Genomic DNA, 21,594 nt, shown 5'->3' with positions numbered 1-21,594 from the left:
TATGTAGCTGGCAATTCCATTGCTGTTGCTCGATATGTAACGTCTTACATTACTAAATCAGAAAAAACTGAATTGAAAGAAATGTGGGAAGAGATTTCTCACGAGAAGACTGTCAGTAAGAAGCTATACAGTTTCAGTTTAAAGATGTTATCGCATCGAGAAATTGGATCCTACGAATGTTCAGATAGGTTATCTTCTGCAAGTCTCTACTCGAAATCAAGAAGAATAATTTGGGCAAGTTTAGGCCTTGCAGCAATGAGAAATCGGGTACTGAAATCTGTTGGAGAAATTGAATATTTGGCCGAGAACAAACCAGAAAGTACAGACATTTTTAAAACAAACATGTTGGACACATATTACCCAAAAAGAAGTCATCACCTTGAAAACATGTGTCTCTATGAAGTGCTGCAGAACTTCATTTTTAAACGGAATGCCACAGAAGATATCAACAATGGAAAATATAAAGTCAGTGGTGAGGAAGGATGTTTGGTGAAGCAAACAAAAGGAAGTTTGATAAATCACCGGAAGCTGACTTGCGACACTACTGAGAAAAAGGAATTTTACTACTTGGCACTTTTACAGCTGTTCAAACCATGGCGTTCAGAGGATGAACTACTTGGAGATTCCAGAGCTATGAGGACTCATTTAATGCATGTAAAGATATGATTGAATGCAGTACTTTCACACATTATGTCCAAATGTTAAATGAAGAAATTGAACAGGAAACTACAATTGCAGCTGAAGTAGCTAGAGACAGTTCTCACGACAGCCAAAGTTCTGGAACGCTCAGTCAAGATCCCCTAGGACAACCAATCGTAGAAAATGAAGCTGCAATAGCTATGACTGAAGTGGAAACGGCTATGAATCAAGCTCAAGAAGAATTAATAGACTTACCAAATTTGGAAGAACAACTGAATGAAGAGCAGCAACAAATTTATGAAGAGATCAGAAACAAAATTGATCACGGATTACTACATGAAAAAAAAGAGTGCTCATGCACATCATTTCAACCAATCAGGATGTATGTAAGCAGACAAGCTGGAACTGGAAAAAGTTTCTTAATAAAAGTCATCAGAAGCTACCTACAGCAAAAAACGGATTCAACTTTGTCTTGTGTGGTTACTGCTCCAACTGGGTTAGCAGCATATAACAGAAAAGGAATCACCTTACATCATTTGCTAATGTTACCAGTGGAGCATGAGAACAAAATACAATGCCACAAGCTAACTGGAGAAGCATGCTTGGAAGTTTCAAGAGTATTGAAGAAGATGCAAGTTCTCATTATTGATGAGGTGAGCATGGTATCAAACTTAATGCTTGCCTTTGTGCATTTAAGAATGCAGCAAATTCTAAGGAGAGACTATGACGTGTTATTTGGTGGAAAACATGTCATAGTTTTTGGGGATCTTCTACAGCTTACTCCAGTTAAAGGACAACCAGTGTTTAATACTGTGACACATGAAGACACAAAGAAGTCATTGGGAAGCATTGGTAATGCAAATATTTGGTCCTTCTTTGAGTACAAGGAACTTACTACTAATATGAGGCAAGCAAATGATGAAGAATATGGAAGTATTCTGAAAGATATCAGAATTGGACTACTCACTGAAGCTGGCACGAAAGCATTACAGAGTCGGTTGCTACATAATTTATTCCCAAAGGAAGAAATAGTTGCAGAGAAAATATACAAGAACATTGCAGAAAAGAAAAGTGTAATCTGCTTATGCCAACTCTACGTGAATGCTCAATATTCAATGAGGAACTTTTGAAATTGGAAAAGGAAGAGATTAGGAAATTGGAAGCAGTGGACAAAATTCAGCATGAAAGAATTACTATTACATTAACAGGCAAACTGAAAAATAAATTGGATTCACTAGAGAAGAACATTTCCAAAACTGCTGGATTAGAAAAAAATCTATATGTTTGCATGAACTGTAGCGTATTTTTAAGGAGAAATTTGGATGTTGAAAAAGGTTTAGTGAATGGAGCTATGGGAAGAGTTGTGGGTTTTATTAATTACCAGAAAAAAGATGGAATTGAATGTTTAAAAATAAAATTTGATCAGATAGAAGAAGTTATAGACATTTGTCGTTGTACAGTTCGTTTCATGCTTGTGAAAGACTTATATGTACAAAGAAAGCAGTTTCCGTTTTCTCTAGCATATGCTGTAACTATTCACAAGTCTCAAGGATTGACTGTAGATTGTGCTTTTGTGAACATTGGTTCAACTGTGTTCAAAGAAGGTATGGCTTATGTTGCTTTGTCACGAGTGAAAACATTATCTGGTTTATTTATGATAGACTTTGATGACTCAAAAGTTAGTGCTGATGCAAATTGTGTAAAGGAGTATAATAGATTAAGAAGAACCTATGCTCCTCATTTAGGTCAGTATCCTGTGTTGGAAAAACGTGTTGTTTCTCGAAAAAGGAGAATTGAGAATATCTGTAATGAGGATATAGAGAGGAGAAAAAAAAAGAAGAGTGATGTAATTGCAAGCAAAAAGAAAAAGGAAAATGTTGAAGAGGTTGTTGGTTGTCATTTTGAAAATAGCTCTGGTGTCAACTGCTACGCTAATGTAGTGCTGAATGTTGTATTTTATCTTGAAAGTTTGCAAGAGCAGATAATAGTAAATCAGAGAAAAAGATTCTGTTCTGAGTTAGTCTCCTTTTTGAAAAGCTGAATAATGATAAAACTAAAATAGAAAGTGCTACTGAAATTAGAAAACTTTTAGATGTATGTTCAGGATGTACACAGTTTTCTCAAAATTTACAGCAAGACGCACAGGAATTCTTGATGTATTTTCTTCAGGTACTGGAAGAAGAAGGGGTACACATTGAAAATATGTTTGGTCTCTCTTATAAATGGGAACATAGTTGTGAAAACTGTTTCAATACATGTGGCTCTAATGTTGATTCTGAAAGGTTTATTTATTTAACATTGCCAGAGAGTAAAACAGTCACTTTTGCTAAATTAGTTAAAGATGCTAATCATAGCATGGAATGCGGTGAGTGTAAATCTGACATGTTTTCAACGTTAATTTTAAAGGAATACGGACAGTATGTAATTTTAATGATGCAACGATGTAGAGCTGATGGTTCAAAATTGGATACTTTAATAAAGAAGTTTACAGGACAGCAATTATCAATTTCAGTAAAAACTTTTGTAACAGTTGCAATCATTTTCCATGATGGACCTACTGTAACTTCTGGTCATTACACAGTTTATCTAAAATGTAAAAAAGGCTGGACAATGTGTAATGATTGTCAATTGGTTTTTAAGCAACGTTTGCCTTTTGATTTAGCAAATTCCTATCTAATCTTTCTGAAACCTAAATTTTAGAGAGAATTGGCAACATCTGTACAAAACAATTTAACCATTTTATTGGATTACCATTGGAATTTTCAAATAAAAAGATTTTTAAAATTACCATTTGGCCTAAAGGAAAGGTAACCAATTGTATTGTTGACTTATTTAATTCCTAATTAATCTTTCGGAAACCAAAATTTTAGAGAGAATCGGTAACATCTGTACAATTTAAATTTTGGAATTTTATTGGATTACCATTGGAAATTTAATCAAAAAAGATTTTTAAAATTACCATTTGGCCTAAAGGAAAGGTAACCAATTGTATTGTGGACTTATTTAATTCCTAATTAATCTTTCGGAAACCAAAATTTTAGAGAGAATCGGTAACATCTGTACAATTTAAATTTTGGAATTTTATTGGATTACCATTGGAAATTTAATCAAAAAAGAATTTTAAAATTACCATTTGGCCTAAAGGAAAGGTAACCAGATGTATTGTGGAGTTATTTGAGATATATTATTTTTGTGATTATGCTTCTGTTACAAAATTGTCAGACGGTATTTTTTAGAAATAGTTATTGTTATTAGATGATATTTTTTTTGAATATTTTGCATTTCTATAATGTTATGTTTAAGTGAGAAGAGATTCTGGGCTTTTTTAAAACAATCTTTGAGATTGTTATTTTTTTTTTGCCCGCTGTTAAGTGATGAATGCAATTGCTTTCACGATTTATAGTGAAATGCAATATATTCTGAAAACAGCAAAAAAATGGCAAAATTTTTTTTGGGGAAAATATGTAAATACGTGTACTGTATTATAAAATGTTTTATTAAATATTAATACTTTTTTCTTTTTTTTTCAGATTGAGAAAGAAAATTTTCGAAAAATAAAACAATTTTTTCAAGCAATTTCAATAAAATTTAAATTGATAATTAAATTTTTGGATGGGTCAGGTAAGTCAGAAATTTGATGGTCCCTTTTTTCCACTTCTCCTCAAACATATTTTCAGTATTTCGTTATTAATCCCTCAAGGACCTTGTAATGTGGTAATTGTTTTTTAGTGTTTTAGTGTTTTTTTAAAAAAATACGCTTACCATACGCGTACGGTAAAAAAAAAAAAAGTTTTTAAGAAAAAATTCAAAAAAGTTGAGAGGTAAGGTTGGCTCTTAAAAGAGCCGTTGTGTTCATGCAGGGACAGAGGAAAGAAAGAATGGGAATATTAGCTGGTAGGACAAATGTGCTGGTCTATTCTGTTGTTAATTAGGGGAACACTGGTCTCCCCACGAACAATTAGACCATGGCAATTTGAACACCGCATTGTGACCCTCGCAAATCGATGGTTAGTTTCCAGAGGACCAGAAAAAGGTGAATCTCCCCCCACAGATGAAGGGCTCAGCTGAGCTGCCGAAGATGGACTCGGCTGAGCTGCTGTGGATGTGCTCGGTCGACTTACTGAAGGGTTTCCTCCAGTATGTCGAGCATGTGTCCTAGGGTGTACATCCTCAAGGTGTCTTAACATAGTGTGATTCCCGAAGGAATACTTCTTGTTAGGATTACCTCTAGAAAGTACACGCTGGCAAAGCTTGCAAGTCACTAAAGCAGCATTTACTTTTTTCTGGCCCTCAGGAAACGTAAAATACTCCCATATAAAAGAGCTCTTTTGTTTCCTCCTTCTCTGCCTGATGGTGGTGCTGCTAGCCTCACTCTCAGAAGAGGAGTGCTGGTCTGCCATCATATCCCAAAGACAACTCAGCTCCTTCTCCTAAGGGATCACAAGCAGAAATGAGGGGAATGGGTGTGGTGTAGGAGAGTTCTAGAACTGAAAGTACTTTAAACCAATCAAAAGTGTTGTTTCTTGATCACATGACCCACCGTGCGCGTACGTTACGCTTACGGAGCGCTTACGGTGCGCTTACGGTAAAAGTACGCATGCGCGTATAAAAGACACGCGCACGTGCGCATGCGCATAACAGGCACGCCCCAACACTTCCGCGTAACGCGCGCGTGTAACGTACGCGCGTACGCGCCGCGTACGCAGTACGCATGTCTACGTAAATTGCGTAACCATACGCAAAAAGAGTAGAAATATTACGGACATTACGCAAAACGTACGCTTACCGTAAGCTTACCGTACGCGCACGTAAAAAAAAAAAAAAATTGGAAAAAAAGAATCACTATGTTATACTAATATATCTTACCTGTATGATAAAAAAAAAATGTGAAAAAATAATATATTGCAGAATTTTTAAATTTAAGCATAGTGTTTAAAGAGAATATAAAGTAAAAATAAAAAGATGTAAAAAACCTTGCAAAAAAAAAAATCACACGTTTAATATAAGAATTTGTATTTAAAAAACCATACAAAATCACTGAAAAAACCATGGGTTTCACACACGTTATAGGTAAGAATTAGCATTTTAAAAACCATACAAATTCACTGAAAAAACCATGGGTTTCACACACGTTATAGTTAGGAATTAGCATTTAAAAAACCTTGCAAATTCAGTGAAAAAACCATGGGTTTCACACACGTTATAGTTAGGAATTAGCATTTAAAAAACCTTGCAAATTCAGTGAAAAAACCATAGGTTTCACACACGTTATAGTTAGCTGGACATTTCACTCGTAAAACACCAATGAAATTCCCCCGTTATAGTTAGTTAAGCTAACTATAACTCGCGCACCCGCAATCCACTGCTGATGACGTCACATATTACATCACTCATGACATGGTCAGTGACATCACTCATGACATCACTGATGACATCTCAAATGACATCACTGATGACATCATCCAGTGAATGTGTATTTTTCTGAAAATTAAATATGTTTTATATATGTATATCTCACGGACGATGGAAGAATAAATGGGTATATAAGTGTCTAAATGGATGATTTGTTTTTGAAAAATTGATTGTATAACTGAGTGATTAAGTGTATCTTAGTGAATACATGGCTTACTGAGTAATGTTTAAATATGTAAATATCTTTATCAGTCTCTCACTTTGTGTATAAGTGGCTGCATGGGTTGGTGAGTAGCTACATGGGTGTTTATATAGGATATTAGGTGGTTTTTTGAGTATCAGTCTGAGTGTCTGCATGGTTCGGTGGGGGGTAGTACGTGGTGCATAGGTGCATGAATGAGTGACTCACTGTTTGTATGTGTTGAAGACAGCATGTGTGCAGGACTGTATGGGTGGATGAGTGTGTGTATGGGTGTGTTAGTAAGTGAATGACTGTCTCAATAGTGTCTTTATGAGTAACTACATATGTTTTAAACTAGTATATGTGACTATTGGTGTATATAAGTGAGTATATGTGAGAGTGAGAGATTGAAAGAGTTCCTGTATGAATAAGTATGTGTTTCTATAAGTGATTGTTTAAAAGACTAAGTATGTGTAAGTTTCCGTAGAAGTAAGTGTGGTGGTGTGTGTATAACTGTATATGCAAATAAATCTATGTTTGATTCTTTATTTTCATGAGTGAGTATGTGTGTCAGTAACTCTGTGGATGAGTGGCATTGTGTGGCAGGATGTATAGGTGTATGAGTACATATGATGAGTGAGTACATGTATGAGTGACTGTACAGGACTGTTGGTGAATGAGTGGATGTGTATGTGGATCTTAGAATTACTCATGAGGTTGTTGTAACTGGTATTGGTATGTCAATTTTTTTGAAAATTTTAGTCTCTATTTTTGAATGTGTGTTTCAAAGGTTATATTAGGGTGAGAGGAGGTCTGCCACTCTGTCACAAGGATGATGTCATCAGTGATGTCATTTGAGATGTCATCAGTGATGTCATGAGTGATGTCACTGACCATGTCATGAGTGATGTAATATGTGACGTCATCAGCAGTGGATTGCGGGTGCGCGAGTTATAGTTAGCTTAACTAACTATAACAGGGGAATTTCATTGGTTTTTTATGAGTGAAATGTCCAGCTAACTATAACGTGTGTGAAACCTATGGTTTTTTCACTGAATATATATATATATATATATTTTTTTTCCATTCTTTTTTCAGTAATGTTTACCTCCATTTATAAGAACTGTATTGCCAACTGAGTGATTGACCTGCAAGATGAAAGACTGCAACCTCAAGGGCAATGAAGAACTGAAGTGCTATCTTGTCCACTTGTCCAGTCTTCAGTCCAGGAGTCCAGAAGCATGTCACAACTACAACAGCCCACACTACTGGCAAAACAATCACTATTCACTACATAAGCAACACCAACATCATAATTTCAACCAAGCTCTGGCCCGAGTTGGTGTTTGGCAGTTTCAGGCCTTAATTCAAGTACACTGGTGCAAGAAACTTGGAAAAAGAAAACATCAACATCCATAACAATATTAAAGCTGTTTCAAGGCTACCTAAATGATAAAACAAAATTATACGTGGGTCAAGGACTATTGAAACAGGAAAAAGGAGCAATGGCCAGAACACAACAAGCTGGCAATAAACTATCTAGCAAGTCATGTATCCAGTGTGTCATTTGAGGGGGGGGGGTTATTGTAGCATGTGCAATTGTACCAATCAGGAGGCTGAGCATCTAACTGCAACATTTGGGAGACTGAGCATAAGCATGATAAATGAATATTTTATCCCCCAGATTTATCAGGCTCGGAGGACACAAGACTGGATGAGGGTGGTTTCTCTAACATCTGAAGTGTGAGAAGTGAACATCTTCTAGAAAAGGTCCCTTGAATGTGAAGAAGAACTCTATATTCTGGACTAAAACATAATACACTAATGACTCAACAGAAATGTCTTGTAACAAAAGGAAAAAAGAAGAAAAAAAGAACGAAACTCATTTTCATTTTTATATTTAGTGAGACAAGGAACATAAATACATTTGAATGGACCGGTATACAAGGCACATAAAGATAATCAGTGAGGATACAGACATTTTGGTCTGGTGACCTACTGGTGACAGAGAAAGACAACTAATTCAACATTCTTGTCAACCATAGACTGTGAGGAGGACGTGGCAGAGCTGGTGATGAATATGGCTTCACGGCACTGAAGTTGTTACAGTCTTGCCCTGATTAGCATTGAAATGAGCTCCTATCATTAATCCTACTCCATTTCAGCCACAAGATCGATTGAGATGATCCAGGGACATGTTCTGGTTATCCTAGTGGTGCAAATATCAGCCACGCGGAATGGCGGAAACCCAGTGAGGCAGGTGGACTGGTCTTCCCTCGAAGGCCCTGCAGTGACAGATATGTGGGTGAGCTTGAGGTGTAGATGCCATTGGCCTCGCTTGGTCGCCCGATTTCAACATTTACTTGAATTCTGCTGTTGTACATCGAGACTGCTGGTCCAGAGTGTCAACAGCTTACTAAAATGACCCCGCCTGCTACATTTTCATGCACACATCTGTGGCCTGTGCCCGCATGGATTACCATAGGTGCACATCCATACCTGCGGCCCGAGACACTGAACTGTGCCTGACTATGGCCAGTGCCTTTGCCATATCAACACCTCCTTGAGAGACTGTAACTATCTTGGTGGCTTCCGGCCTTCTTAAGTCTGTGTCAGAGTGGGCTGCATCGTCACATGGAGGATGGCGGGGGAAGGTACCAGAGAGATTCCGCTGAACATACTCAGGTAAATGACAGCCTCACTTTTCCCCAGAGGCCCTGAGTTGACAGGGGATAAAGGAAGTCCTGGGGAGCAGCAGTTGCCGGGCCGTGAAAAACTGCTGCTCTGGTGGCTAGATGCCTCTGATTGCTTGGTCCGCTCTGGCCCCCGTGATCTTCCTGCTTGCTGTGTCAGCTACCACCTACCTGAGCGTCTTATTCTACTTCCAGCACTGCTCAGGCCTTCACCTCTTTCATTCACCGCTAAGCTGCATTTCTCCCTCAGTTTGGACCTTCACCCTGGCCCACTCTGTCTTGCCTGTTTCTCCATCCTGACGCCACAGCTTTTATCTGCACTGATCTGCCCCTCACTGGGGCCTGCGGCAACACCTGCAACTCGAGGACTGCCACCAATAACTTCTGCGCTGCACCGCAACCTGCACCTGAATGGCGGGTGGGGATATGACTCTCACTCCCAGCCCCGGCAGCCACACAGACATATGACTGGCACACACCTCCTCCCTGGTCAAACACTGATTACACACCACCAGACTACTTGCAGGGTGCATTCTATCATCCTGGGCCTTATTGGATATTGTTCACCGGTCTCCCATGGCCCATTTTGAAGTCCCTTTCTCTGCTTCACTCCTCGACTGGCCATATGGCCTTTGCCTCCCCTGCATCTCATTCTGCGGCCCCTCACGGGGACACCTGCAGTCCCATTGCAGAGGCTGTCTTCAGAGTGCCCCCCCTTTTCATGGACACGGTCTCCACTCCTACTGGTCATTGTAGGCCCCATTACCCTAGAGCTACCTGGCAGCCCCAGCCAACCCACCAACCCTTATATACTCACCCAGGCGGCCTCATATTTTCAAAAGTCTGCCTTAACATTTCAATTTTACTGCTCCATTTACAATAGCTTACAGACCTATAAACAATGGGGGGGGCATTCTCCACGCATCACTGATCATCTGGAAACAAACAAACTGATGCACTCATCCCAATCAGGTTTCAACGCCAACCACATCACTGAGACAGTTCTGATCGCAGCAAAAGATGACATCCAAGCCCTCCATGACAGAGGAGAATCAATCGCACTCATCCTCATGGACCCTTTCTGCACCTTTTGACGCCGTCTCCCACCGCAGACTCATCGATCGACTTTGTCAGATTGGAATCATAGACGACGTGCTTCAAATGGATGGTATCCATTCTCACGAGACTCACCTAGAGAGTTTGCAACTGCAATGGAAGCGCACTATCTGTGAAGTACCCCAAGGCTCGTCCCTCAGCCCTACCCTCTCCAATATCTACATGACAATACTTTCAGACATTGGCAGATCACACAACATCAACATCACCTCCTATCCTGATGACACTCAGTTCATCCTCTCACTCTCAGCGAACCCCACCCTGATGAAGACCAACTTCCACAACTGCAGAAAGAACGTCGCAGCATGGGTGAGAGACAACTGCCTTAAACTCAACACAGACATAATAGAAGTCCTGATTTTCGGCAGGCACACCGCCCTTTGAAATGAGTGTTGAACCTAGAGGATGGGACTGTGCAGACCATGAAAAGATTGGAGAGAATAGAAAAACTGCTAAAACCTGCGGCCATAAAGAACGAGGACTTGGAGGAGAGAGGTAGGGGTAGGTGCAACAACCTGCACATCCTGGGGATTGCAGACTCTACCAACACAGGGCATTTCAATCTGTTTGTTGAGAGACTACTAACGGACATGTTAAGCAGGGAGCACTTCACCACAAATCTTTTAGCGGAACAAGCCTACTGATCAATGGGCCCATGCCCCAATCCAGGTTGCCCCCCCCAAGACCAATAATAGTAAAACTGCTAAACTTCCGAAATGTTTTATTGCTGCTGGCTGAGAATGGTTTGTTGCACTGGCAGTGCTCCACCATTTCCCTGTTTCCTAATTTCAACATGGAGCTGCGTTGAAAATTCACAGACGCGATGGCTTCACTAAGGAATATAATGGGGTTGCAATACGTCATGGTACATCAGGCACGCCTCGGAGTGATGTAAATGGTAAAACCCCCTTTTTTTGACAGCCCAGCGGCAGTGCAGGCCTTCTGCAACCAACACTCTGGAGAATGTTTGTCATCATGTCATTCTACTCCTGACAGATCCCCCCTGGGACCTACATTTTAGCACCACAGCTGATCTATTCCCGACAGGCTGGTACCTCCTCGCCTTGCCTGCCTCCATTTCACACCATATAGAGGTCTCGCGACCCATGCTAATTAGGTTCATATGGATGTGACCACTCTATTTCTCGGACCAAGTCCTGCATTGATTGTGGAACTCATTTCATACTTTTCCACAATAACGAAACTGAAACTGGGTTATCTTCGTAATGTTGCCATTCCCCGGTGGTATGAACACATATGGCTACTGTTTTTTCATTATGTATGAATTGAGTTGTTTATTCTGGACTTCACTGGGTGAGTGGTTGCCTGGTGTGGGTAGGGGCAGGGGGGGTTACTTCAAATGTTTGCTGTGATGTCTACTGTTTTCCTCGATACTCTGTTGCTCAACCTAGTCATATGCCCTACTCGCATCCTAGCTCCCATAGAATACTGTCATGGCTCACACCTGCCTGTGCCAGGGTCTCTTCACCTCATGCTCCTGTCTTAGAATATCAGAGGCTTAAATGACCATCGTGAAAGCAAACAAGTTTTGCAATATTTGACATGCCACGGAGCGCTAATCGCTTTTCTGCATGAAACACACCTCCCTCCTGGGAGATCCCACACATTTGCATCTACCTAGGGTCCACACTGCTATTTTTCTTGCTACAGAACCTATTCCAGAGGGATCTGTACACTAATTCATAAAATTGTGCTCTTTCACCACACAAACTCCATCATAGATGATGGTGACAGATATGCACTAGTTGTGGGTCCGCTATGCCCCTAATGTAGATTCCCTAGAGTTTTCTTAGACACTACATTCCCAGACTGCAGTGAATTTGACAGCATAGGAACTCAGTACTGACAGTTACTCTGAGAAACTGAGTAACTGAGCAGAATAGCTGATGATGGGCATTCTGCAGAGGTCTACTGGCAATATTATTTTTCACATCATTCTATCTCAATTTGGGCCCAGCCATTTGCAAATCATTCCTAACCCTGCTTCCAATAGCAACAGTCCATCCTGAACTGTCAAGCCAGGTCATCTCTGAATTGGAACACAAGCACACCAAGACCACATTTTTCCTGATTGGGGCTCTTTAGATGAATGTAGATTGGTTCCTGTGGCACCAGACCCATGAATGGGCTTATTCATCACAGTGAAGTATACAAAAAAATGATGGGTGAAATGCTTGAATTATTCTCAGCCACAGGTAATTACTCAGACCTGCATCCCAGTCAGTTGTTATTTTACACACCAAGACCCCTCTTTTTGGACCCACTCATATGCAAATCAGTCTTGTCCCTGCTCCAGTAGGAACATTCCAGTCCGAACTGCCAGGCAAGGTACTCTCTGAACCAGAACACAAGTAACCAGAGACTGGTTTTAGCCTGATTGGGGCTCTACAGTTGAGTGTAGCTTGTTTCAGTGTTACAGTGACCACAGGTCGCACATCTTGGCCTTTCGTCTATCATTTTCTTTCTTCATATTAAGACATGTCTAGTGGTCTGATTTAGCTGTTTTTGGCATGAGATAGTACTTTTGGTGGTGTGGAAGGGGATAGAATGTGAAGGGCAGATCTATGACAGGCTGAAGCTGGAGTAGAAACACACTCTTTTACTGCATTTATTGTCAAGGGGTGAAGTAAAATCTATTTCATTTGCCATATTTTCCATGGAAGTGGGTGATTTAGAGACAGATTTTCTTTGATCAATTTGTTTTTCAAAAATTAGTGGTGATGGATGAGGATACCCTGGAGATCAGAGTTTTCAATGAGGACAATTGTGGGCGGTTGAAGACATTTTTTATAGGGGAAGCCATCTATGTTGATTATTTAGGGTATAGATGTTATATGGTATTCAGCAATAAATTATGCTCTTTGTTTGCTGAATATATGAGGAAGTTATTGATCTTTTAGGAAAGTTGTGCTTATGATTTTCATCCAACCGATAAAAATATATTGTAAACATCTTGTCAACAAATGACACACTAAACAGGGACTATAAGATTCTAGTGAAGACGTGTGTGAGCACCCTTTGTTATAATCAGGCCCTGTTGAATGAAGTAGAGACACATAATGGGCTGAAGAAAGGGTGCCCGTTAGCCCCTCTCCTCCTTTTCTCTCTTTACATCAATGACTTGCTGAGTAGGGTGTGGCTGTGTAAAGGGGACCCCCCAAAATTAGGTACAATGAAGTTGAGTTGTTTGCTTTACGTGGATAGCGCCAGCCTGATTGATCCAACCCCGATAGGACTTCAAAGGTGCCTTACTGAGCTGGTACGCTATGCTGATGATCATTTTTTGAAAATAAACATAGCAAAAAGTAAGATCCTGATTTTCAGACATTGGGGGTGTAGAGTCAGGAAAAATATGCATTGGTTCCTAGGGAAAGGCAAAATTGATGTTGTGAAATTGTACACGTATCTGGGAATTCTTTTTACAAGTAGATGTTCGACTAGTGACAATATTGGCCAATGACCAATGTGAAAGTAAGGCAATATCTCAGGCATGCGCTATTGGTAGATTCTACAAATGTTGCGGACAAAGACACTTTGCATATGTTTTATTGGTTTATAAAGTTAAAAACCCACCAGCACTGAGTTACGCTTGCAAACTAGTGGAGGAAAAGCAGTGGGTTTATTTTGATAAGTTTGAGGTACGTATTTGGTGCCATATCAATGATGTGAATAGATTAGCCCCCACAGCGGCGACCAGGCTTGAATTTGCACTCATCTCGACCAATGTGTTTGCAATGGCTGCATGTTTGAGATGGGGTAATGCCTTAATGAACAGCGCTGAAAACCCATTACGGGCAGCGCTAAGGCAGGAATTGTTTGTAAGCCTGAAGGGGAAGCGTTATTTTTAGGAACCATGTGAAAGCTTCACTTTTATTTGATATTGGGCATAGCAGCATTCACTTTTATATGATATTGGGCATAGCAGCATAGGCTCTTCACCAAAACAAGCTTTGAAAACGATAATTAAGAAGACCATTCACGAATGTCTTGGTCAATTCGGTAATGATGTAATAGCTGGGAGTAGTATTTATAAACAACCACAACCGTCTGCTTTATGGAATCTCCTGCAGAACTACCCTTTTGTCACGGATGAATCAGCTGCCCTTACGAATTATAACAAGAGCATGGGAGGGATTAGCCAGGCAGGACAGACTTTGCAATCTTTGCCGAAGCTAGGTAAAGGATTTAAATCATGTGTTATTTGTTTGTCCCCTATTTCAACCATTATGACGTCGCTTCTTGAAGCCATTATATTTAAAATATGACATCGCCACAGCCAAGGAGGTTCGGAATTTTTTTTGCCCCCCCCCCCCCCCCGAACAAGTGTGTTTTAAAATGTATATCTTTTTAAAACAATTTGTAAATATATTTTAGACAAGAACTAATGGGAAGAAGTAGGCTGTGTTAAATTGAAGTCCTCAATCGTCTCCACTTGTTCAGGATGAGTCACTAAAATTCCCAATCCACATTTTTAAACAAAGAAGTAAATAACCAAGTTGTCTTCAACAATTAAAGCATCTAATCTGCCAGTGAAACCATGCCCTGCATTTGGCATGAAACAACCCTTCTACTTCCCGGCTACTGATGTGTAAGCTATGATTAACTCCTCTCCGATGGATGGAAATTGCGACTCGCCAATTTGCGCCAAATTGCGAGTCACAATTCGCGAGTCACAATTTCCAATGTACAACAGTGTCTGAGACACTGTTTGCGATTTCCAATGGGGCCGCAAAGTTCATGCCTCATGAATGTGAATGAGGCAGTCGCAATTTGCGACCCCATTGGGAATGTCTGGCCCTCCCAACCTGGTGGCCTGCTGAGCTCAGCAGACCTCCATGTCTGGGACTGCTTTTAAATAAAGCAGTTATTTATTTTTAAATGCAGCCTGTGTTCCTCTCCCTGGGACCACTGCCTGCCCCTAAAAAATATTTTCACATGCATTCACAAAGGGAAAGGGGTCCCCTGGAGACCCCTTCCCATTTTTTGAGTGGTTTACGACCCTTCTGTGAAGGATGGGAGACTGTGGCTGTTTTGCAACCGCAATTGCAGTTGCAAAACAGTCATACATAGATTCACAAGTTGCTATTAGGAAGGGATGCCCTTGGAACCCCCCTACCTAATAGCAAGTCGCAAAACCTATGTTGCGAGTCGCAAATCAATTTGCGACTCGCAAAACAGGTTTTGTACATGGGCCATAGGCTTTTTGCGTGCACAAACGGATCTAAAACCCATTTGTGCATGCAAAATTCCACAGTACATCTGGCCCTTTGTTCATTAATTAACATGGATGAAATACTGTAAACTCTACATCTCTCTGAATTTCGTGATAGCATTGTAAGTACATAAACATGCATCAATGTGTGTGTGAAGATCCCAGTGATATCCTCTGAATCATAGTATTAGCCACTATTGGCAGTGCAAGAATATGCTGCATTTTATCAAGAGAAAAGCTTGCAAAATTGGTTGCTTGGATATTACTGATAACATGCTTCGGCCAAATCAAATGTTTTGATGAGTTTTCGTAGCTTATTTCTGATTTGTGCACTTGCACCTGGCCTGATTTGCAAAGGAGGTATAGGCCTATCAATTGTGGGTATGAATCTAATATTGATCTCTTCTCCTCACAACAGTAATTACCCCAAACCTCTTAGTCCCTTTTGTCCCTGAGAACACCTCCTTGATACTGTGACTGCTGGGTCATGGCTTTCTCCAATCCTATGACCACTCTCTCCACTGTGCTTGAAAGATAAAGTATTCCAAAAAAACAGGTGTACATCAAAGTAATGCAACCTTTGACAACTGTGAGAGCACTTCAGCAGAGTGTTCAATGTTGTGTATCAGACAAGGAAAGAAGAGCATATGATTAAAAAGGTATATAGCAATGGAATCCTCATCATATTCCTCATCATATTAAATTTTATTTTTATTTCAAATGTATTAACTTAGTTTCCTTCTGAGTATATCAGTTCAGAATAAGTTACCCTCACACACCCTAGTGGTGTCATGCTTCATCATCGGGTCACCCAGACCCCTAGAAGTCCGGGTGGGCTCGACCACAGTGTTGGGAGTGCTTTTAATATGTTCTACGACAGAGGGAGTTAACTAAATAAAATACCTAAGACAGATCCCCAGTATCCCTTTATTCTTGGGTCTGTCCGGGTAATTAAAATACTTAAAAAATTGGGTCTTTTAGGAGTGTTATGGTCCTAAGACCCTAGCGCCGACATGTTTCAGTCCGAAAAGGGGCCAAAAAATGGTCCAGGACTTTCTTCAGGGCAAAAAAAGTAACTCCCCTATGTGAGTGTAATTACACGTAATGGGGTGTCCCTATCCTGTCAGTATAGTGAGGGCAGAGTAGCTGCTCCACGTGGTTTAATTAACAGTGGATGTGTGTAAACTGCCAGGCTCCATCTGTAAGGGAAGAAGTAGAGACAAACAACATATAAAAATACCAGCGGTCAGGTTGCCGCTTATTTCATTTCTCTTAGAGCGGTACGGTGTTTACCGCCCGTGAACATGCGTGGGTCCTTGTGCGCATGCTCACGTGAGGAGGAGTGTCCTCCTATCATGCCACTCATAATGACTGCAACATATCGTAGAAGTTGTGACAGACATACTGTGAGCGTGGCGAGATGATTCGCATTCTAGCGATAACAGAGTGATGTCTGTTTTTTTTTTAAAATAGCGTGCACACAGTGTCTCCAGGTACTAGTGCACATTAAAAACCATGTGTGTTCCTGGCGATACCAAGAACTATGCTACGGGTGGGCAGATAAATAAGTGACTGAAAAATAACATACTACACATGCATACAACACATTCATACGTGATATATCTACAGTTATACTTTACCCAAATCGGGAAGGTAGACTGAATCTCTCAGGACCAGGGGCCAGATAGGGCTGTCTTGGGGGAACCGTGAATGAAAAGGGTGTCACGCGGTAAATGGGAAAAAATGAAGAAATGACAGCAGGTCGTTCCGTATAGGTGGGGTCATGGAACGGAGGATGACACACAGTGAGTGGGACATCGTGCGGGTAAAAGTACTTACTTCGTGAAGATCAACCGCCCTGCCCGCTACCTGTTTGGTTCTGGTCCTCGGCTTTCGCATGGTAGTAAAGCCTGGGACGGGTATATATAACGGGGAAAGCGCGCCGGAATCATTTGATTGAAAAACACGCCCCTTAGTTACAGGAAGTGACGTCAGACGTCACGGCGTGTGGGGTAGATGGGAGTTGTGGTTCATAATAGAATGGATGGCTAAACTGAAGGTGTGCGATCTACGTTGGGTATTATAACCATGTGCCCCAGAGAGGGTCAAAAAAGATTCAAAAAAGAAGGACACGAGTGCAAGTCTGGGCGCTCAAAAGATGGAAGTGGATCTTAACTGGTTGTGTAACCCAGAGGGAATTAAAAGGGGGGGGGGGGGGTTTATGAGTGCCAGACTGGGCGCTCGTGTGTGGCGAGCAGCGGATGGGACATAAGTTAAATAGAACAAGATATTAAAAAACGCCGCTGGTAGAACGTAAATAGCCAGCGATGCCCAGACGTGAAGACTAAAAATTGGTATTAGTCATTAGTTCATTTATCGATAGAAGTCTACGTATGGTTCGACATTGATGCATAATTAGAATACAGAGGTTGAGAGGCGGGGGTTGAATGGTTGGTTCAATAATGACCATTGTGTTGTCGTACTGGTAACAAACAAAACCCGTCCAGCATCTAAGTGGTTTAGAAGCGGGGATGTGCAATGTCAGTAGTGTTAATTAATAGTTCAGACAGGGTGTCTGTAGCTCAATGTCAACAGGTGGAGTATCCAAGGGGTTGATTTATTTATTAAGTTGACTCCACGGTATAGAGTCATTTAATCCTGTTTGATGTGTTCGCAAACGATACACCCAACGTTGTTCTCTCTCTATGAGTCTTTTCTGTAGGTTCCGGGTGCCCTTGATCTTCTCAATGACTGTCCATCGTATATCAGTGTCTTTATGATGTTTCTCGACAAAGTGTGTGGTGAGTCTGGTAGCTGTGACCATGCGTCTGATGGTACTTCTATGCTCGCTTATCCGAATTTTTATTTTGCGGCTGGTCATGCCTATGTAGGTCAAGTCACATGGACATTTTATGAGGTAGATGACTCCTTCAGAATTGCAGTTGGTATGAGATCGTTGCTCCCAGGGGGTGTTGAGGCCGAGTTCAAGTGTTTTGCTAGCTCTAGTGAATTCACAAGCTACACAGGACCCGCAAGGGTAATGTCCAGTCACTGGGGGCGTATCCCATAGTGTTGTTTGAACGTGACCCACACTTCCATAAGAGTCTGTATGGATCAGGGTATCTCTCAGACTACGGTTCTTTTTAAAGGAGAACATGGGTTTGTTCAATGAAAGTTTGTTGGAGGTGAGAATGGACCACCTTTTATTTATGATCTTTTTAACATCGTTGGAGGACGAGTTGAAAGTGGTAACACAGATCATATTTTGAGGTTGTTGTCTTTCATGAGTCTCGAGCAGGGCCTCTCTAGGAGTATTCCGTGCTCTTTTATTGGCCTGTTCGATTATTTTAGTTGGATAGTTTCTTTGTTTCAGTTTGTTAGTGAGTGTCTTTGCCTCTTTCTTGTAGTCTCGAATTTCAGAACAATTTCTACGTATACGTAGGAATTGTCCTACCGGGAGATTTTCCCTGAGAGATCGCGGATGGGCACTGTCGAATCTCAACAGGCTGTTCCTGTCAGTCGGTTTCGTGTATAGTGAGCTACTCAGTGTGCCATCTTTAGCAATGATGTTGATGTCCAAAAACGGGATGGTTTCTCTGTCTTTGTTAACAGTGAATCGTAAATGAGGGTTAAGATCATTGATCCACAGAGTGAAGTTAGAAAGGCTCTGGGTATCGCCTCGCCATACCATAAGAATGTCATCGATATAGCGATACCACTTACAGATGTTAATAGTGTATGGGTTAGCATTCCAAATATGTTGGTTTTCAAAATGGCTCATGTATAGACATGCTATACTAGGAGCAAAGGTGCTCCCCATAGAAGTTCCATGGATTTGCCAGTACAACTGAGATTCGAACTTGAAGAAATTTTCCGTTAATGCTAATCTCATTAATGTAATGATCCATTCTTTTGGTGCAGTCCATTGCCATTCCTCATTCTCCAGAAGTTGTTCAATGACTCCAATGCTTTCGGTCTGGTGTATACTTGTATAAAGTGCTTCCACATCTAGACTTACTAGGAAGCAATTTGTTGGGTCATATTCGATGTTGGTCAGAAGATTCAAGAGATGTTTAGTGTCCTGTACATATGATGTTATCTGTTTGACCAGGGGGCGTAGGAACCAGTCGGTATATTGGGATAGAGGTTCCAAAATCGAGCCAATACCTGATACTATGGGTCTCCCTGGGGGAGGTACCTTACCCTTGTGGATCTTAGGAATGGTGTAAAATAGCGGAATTCTGGGTTCCTCTTGGTTCAAAAATGCGTGTTCTTTTTTAGTGATCCATCCCTTCCCAAGTGCATCTGATGTCAGAGCCGATATAGTTGTCTTTAATCTGTTTGTGGGATCTCTGTTGATTTTCTTGTAGAATTTAGTGTCAGCCAGCAAGGTGAGGCATGCGGTCTTGTATGCCATTGAACTTTGGATGACTGTGGCACCCCCTTTGTCTGCGGGTTTTATTATTATTTCTGTGCGATTTTGCAATTTAGACAAAGCCAAACGTTCTTTGTTGCTCAGGTTATTGAAAGAATCAGCTCTGGGTTGTAGTTCCTCTATTTCTTTGACAACTGCTTCTTCAAAGGCCAGTACTTCTGGTGGCATCATGTTTGAAGGTGGGTAAAAGGTTGATTTGGGTCTTAGATCAGTGTATTCGCCATCGCTAATGACTTCTTCCTTGTCTTGGAAGAAGACCTTGAGTCTAATCTTCCTAAAAAATTCCCCAAGTTCACAGCGTAACTGGAATTTGTCTAGGTGGGTAGTTGGAACAAATCCGAGGCCTTTTTCCAAGACTGACATCTCATCTGCGGTGAGGGTTATGTCTGTTAAGTTAACTACTAATCCCTCATTGTGCTTGTCCCCGGTTGTGGTTGGTCTCTGGAGTTGCTCCTTGTGTTCGGTCCTGGCCTGTCCTCCTCCCACTGTACTCTCCTGTTGCCACGTCTTCCTCGTTTCCCTCTTCTTCCACCCTGTCCTAAAAAATGCTGGTTAAATTCGGGCTGAAAGTAAGGACCCATTGGAAACTGAGGCGGTCCTTGAAATGGGACTGGACCAAATGGGCCAGACCAGGGGTACACTTGTGGGTGTCCAAATCTTTGATTGAAGTTCCCGCGTCGCGGTCTTCTCGGTTTGTTCTGCCAATTTTTGTATGAGCCATCACTAGACCAACTGTCCTGTTCGGAATCAGAAGATCCCGACCGGTCATTGCGTGAAGAACCTGAGTCTGAATTATCCTCTCCTTTGTAATCATCCTTTATGTAAGGGTATACCTTCTCATGACTAAATTTTTTTAGATCTTTTTGTAATTTGGAAATCTTTTTTTGCATGAGATATTCCTTGTGTTCAATGATCTCTTTGTTCACTTCTTCAAGCTTCTTTTTATACAGTGATAGTTTAATTTCTGTAATGAGGTGATCTTCGCTGGTTTTGATCTTAATTAGTATTGCATCCGATATGCGCTTGGCAGTGTTAATTATCAGGATAAGCCAATCCCTCGAACAGCGCCATGCAATGAGTGACCACTCTTTTTTAAAAAGGGGGTCATCCAGAAAGATTCTGGGTGCATTCGTGACCAACAAGCCTGTTGGCGCTATATTCCCACGGAGATATTCTGTCATGATCGCTCCGTGCAGGAGGGTCCTCATTTGACAGCGTTTTAGTTCTTTTAATTCGTCCCAATTCTGTGCTTGGGAGAGACTCTGACCAATGTTGGTATCTGGAAGTAATGATGGTCCTGCTAAAATGGCAGACGCCATCTCGTCTGTATAACCAATCCCTAGTTGTTCAGCCATGGCAGGGGTGAGGTGTATGTATGTTGATTCACAGTGTGAGTATTGGGGTGGTGGTATAAAAACTAGTGAAGGAGACGGAGGTGCTGTGCTATTTCCTATTCAAATCACTGAGAAAACCGGTTGTGATCTCAGGAGAATGGATATTAAACCCACAGCTGTGCGCTGCTCAATGACCTATAACACATCAGAAGTATTGGGAAGTCCCAATGACTGGGGGGGTAAGAGAGGCAGGATTGTGTAGAGTAAAGACAACTATATCGGCTCTGACATCAGATGCACTTGGGAAGGGATGGATCACTAAAAAAGAACACGCATTTTTGAACCAAGAGGAACACAGAATTCCGCTATTTTACACCATTCCTAAGATCCACAAGGGTAAGGTACCTCCCCCAGGGAGACCCATAGTATCAGGTATTGGCTCGATTTTGGAACCTCTATCCCAATATACCGACTGGTTCCTACGCCCCCTGGTCAAACAGATAACATCATATGTACAGGACACTAAACATCTCTTGAATCTTCTGACCAAC

Source organism: Triturus cristatus, chromosome 8 (assembly GCF_964204655.1).
Source record: "Triturus cristatus chromosome 8, aTriCri1.1, whole genome shotgun sequence".
Classification (NCBI taxonomy): Eukaryota; Metazoa; Chordata; class Amphibia; order Caudata; family Salamandridae; genus Triturus; species Triturus cristatus.
The sequence above is the reverse complement of the archived record's forward strand: the minus strand, read 5'-3'. Positions refer to the sequence as shown.